At 52.9% G+C, this 3,586-nt stretch overlaps 1 long non-coding RNA gene across 1 annotated transcript; it reads right to left on the bottom strand.

The window, feature by feature from the left end:
* Window positions 1–236: 236 nt before the first annotated feature.
* LOC116272639 lies at window positions 237–3,579 on the bottom strand. The gene is made up of 3 exons (XR_004181275.1): window positions 3,218–3,579; window positions 2,999–3,087; window positions 237–281 (listed from the first exon to the last, which is right to left on the bottom strand). It is a non-coding gene; the product is annotated as an uncharacterized LOC116272639 (long non-coding RNA).
* Window positions 3,580–3,586: the final 7 nt, after the last annotated feature.

Genomic DNA, 3,586 nt, shown 5'->3' with positions numbered 1-3,586 from the left:
GCTGAGAGGCCGGACTGCTAGCTTGAACCTAGGGTGGAGGTTGCAGTGACCTGAGATGTACCACAGCACTCCCCTGCCTGGCTGACAGAAGGGAGAAGACTCAAAAATAAAATAAAATACAAATACAAATACAAAATTAGCAGGGGAGTGTGAGGCACATACCCTCATCTAGCTACCCGGAAGGCTGGGGGCACAGAATCACTTGAACCTGGGAGACAGGGTTGCAGTGGAGACCCAGATCCGCGAGACTGTACTCACAGCCTGGAGGACACAGTGAGAGTCTGAAAAAGGACATTTCTGATGGGATTGACACAGAGATAAGAAAACTTGACTAATGTGATAGACACTGACAGGCAGAGGGAACTTGAGATGGGGGTGGGAGGGCATGGGAGGCATCTCTGAGCCTAGACCTGAAGGAGAAAGGGACAGTGCCATCTTCATTCAGAAACATAGAATAAAAGTGGAGACAACGACCTGAGACAGGAAGGATTTTGATGTTTGAAAAAAGAGAAAAGCAAATGTGACTGGGGCAGAGGGAGTCAGGAGAGGAGGGGAAGCTCCCAGGAGGAGGCTGGACACTGGCAGGGGCCCTGGACACAGGGCTGTGGAGCCACAGTGAGGAGCTGGACTTTTGTCCCGGGGAACACGGGAAGCCAGTGGGGGCTTCCCTGCCAGGGACTGACACCACCTGCTTTAGACGTAGCTGTGATATCCTCATACAGACAAAGGCCTCTGAAGATGGTCTCTGTTTCTGAGTCTACCACTCTGTTTCTTCCATTCTTCTGCTTTTTTTTTTTCCTTCATTTTTGGGTTACTGCATCCCATGGAAAATTCTAATTACAACTGGGCACTCCCATCTCCCAGAGAAAAAGCCATGCCCACACACTGCCTCTATTTTGCCAATCATTTCAGGGGTCAGGATCACTCAGGTTGAGCTTTTCTGGTCTAGCCCAACATCATCAAGCTGCAGGGAGGCTCACCGGGGCTCAGAGCAGGAAACATTTTCACTGAGTTACCCTGAGAAGGTCTGAGATGAGTGAGAAGGTGTGCCTGAATTCTTACATGGGGTCCTGGAAGGGCTAATGGGATGGGTTGGTCTTTATCATCCCATCTTTAAAATTAGAGAAGTGTCTATCACATACTTGGGTTAAAGAAAATTCTTTGGAAAGGTTCTGATGAAAACTGACTCCCAACATTGAATTCTTCCTTACAAGGAAATCTCAGTAACATTTATAAAATGCAGAAGTGTAAACACACAGCTATTGACCTTGAAAACAGGGAAACAGGGTCAGCTGTAGAACTAAGACATAAGCAAAAATTTTCAATCAAGAATACACGGGTGGACAGCTGTGGTGGCTCACACCTGTAATTCCAGCACTTTGGGAGGTGGAAGTGGGTGGATCACCTGAGGTCAGGGGTTTGAGACGAACCTGGCCAACATGGTAAAATCGTCTCTACTAAAAATACAAAAATCACCTGGGCTCCATCCTTGCAACTTATTTATCCTCTTGTTGCTCCTTCTCCTGAATCTTTAGATCGTCCTCAATCTCCATAGATTTCTGCCTCTTCTCCCATCTCTGCGCCTCCTCTGCTCTCACTATTAAATTCTCTCTTCCCTGTTATAAACCCCTGGACCTAATCTGGCACCCCAGATCCCCAGGTGTCCTCCCTACTGTGGTTCTCCCTCTGTTCTCCTTGCCACCAGCACCACTCTGCTCTGTTTGTCCTGGCTCCAAATCCCTCCTCCTCTTCCTCACTCTTATGAGCTTCCACATTTCTGCCCCTCTCCATACGGTGCTGTCTGTCCTTCATTTCTCTGTACATCTAGCTTTTCTCTACATTTCTGCAGTTGCTTTTCTCCTCCTGCTTTCTTATCCTTTTTTCACTTTCGCTGTCTCTTGGCAAATCCCTCACCCATCCTCTACTTTGCCATCTGTTATGGGTCTTCCTCATTCTTCTTTTTCTCTGTCTCTGGTTTTCTACTGCTCTCTCAGTCCCTCTGCCTGTCTCCTGATCCTGCTGGCCCACACAATCACACGAGGGTTTGGAGTAAGACGCCGGCATCTCGGAGGAGCGCATTTTCCAAGAGCTGGATCTGGGCAGGCAAGAACACCCCCTATCACAGGACAGGCACCGGGCACCTCTACAGTGCGGGCTCAAGGGAAGCGGTGACTGCGGAGGGAAGACCTGGGGAGCAGCAGGGCCCAGCATGAGGAGGAGGGAGGTGGGGGGCAACGATGCCTTCGAACAAGGGAGGGATCTGCAGGATCCCAGGACCAGGCAGAGACCGCGGCCTCCCCGGGACTGGGGTCACAGTGCTGTGCTCCAGCAACCGACGAGGGTGAGGCTGGGAGGCGCGCAGGGCGGGAATACACCTCTCGGGTGAGGACTTTAAAAAGCGCAGTGCGGGGCCGGGCGCGGTGGCTCACGCCTGTAATCCCAGCACTTTGGGAGGCCGAGGCGGGCGGATCACGAGATCAGGAGATCGAGACCATCCTGGCTAACACGGTGAAACCCCGTCTCTACTAGAAAACACAAAAAATTAGCCGGGCGTGGTGGCGGGCGCCTGTAGTCCCAGCCACTCAGGAGGCTGAGGCAGGAGAATGGCGGGAACCGGGGAGGCGGAGCTTGCAGTGAGTCGAGATCGCGCCACTGCACTCCAGCCTGGGCGACAGAGCGAGACTCCGTCTCAAAAAAAAAAAAAAAAAAAAAAAGCGCAGTGCGGAAGGAGTCAAAACACGGTTTTGAGCAGGAAAACTACGCGATAGGAAGTGTATACATTGCCCTGTAGCAGAAAGACTGAGGACGGGACCAGCCTCAGGGCGACTTTAAACCTAAAAAGAAGCGACTTCCGGACTCCCAGGAGAATATCTCCATTTGCTCTGAGTGAAAGAAGAAAGACCAGAACTTCCAGGTCTGTGGGGACCCCACATCCCACGTACAGAAGTGCCAGGGACCTGGAGAGCGCAGACTTAATATAACATAGAGCAAAACTCACCTCCGCGGTGTGACCGCCACGCCACGTGATCCGCTTCCTGGTCTGCGCAAATCTGCGCGTGCAAGCCAGAAACCAGGCCTGGGTGGAGCCTAGGAGGAGGTGAGCGGGGCCTGGGTGAGGTGTGGGCGGGGGCCTGGGTGAGGTAGGGGCGGGGCCGGCGTGAGGTAGGGGCGGGGCCGGCGTGAGGTAGGGGCGGGGCGCAAAGCGGAGAGACCTTACCCTTTAGTACCGGCAGAGGGCGGGGCCGGAGCGGGACCTGTGTGTCTGTCACGGTCCTTCCAGCCTTGTTCTCTGGCTTTTAGCGGCGATAGTAGCCAGGAAGGCAGAAGGATGATTCAAAAGCCCTGGAATAGTCTGGAAGGAGGATGCAAACTAGAATATAAAATGCAAAGCCGTGCCTTAGCGGAACGTAGGATTTCATGCTGAGAGCCCTCAGGACAGAATAGAAATCCTCTCCCTTTCTAGTCTCCATTCACTCCGGAGGGAGAGTCCACCCTGTGCTCAGCTTCAGAGACTTCCCTAGGGCCACCGCCTGGGATGCGGGACGGAGTGCTCAGGCCAGGGAGGAGTGAGGTCACTACCTGCTGC

This window comes from Papio anubis, unplaced genomic scaffold (genome assembly GCF_008728515.1).
Source record: "Papio anubis isolate 15944 unplaced genomic scaffold, Panubis1.0 scaffold1441, whole genome shotgun sequence".
NCBI lineage: Eukaryota > Metazoa > Chordata > Mammalia > Primates > Cercopithecidae > Papio > Papio anubis.
The sequence above is the reverse complement of the archived record's forward strand: the minus strand, read 5'-3'. Positions and strand labels throughout refer to the sequence as shown.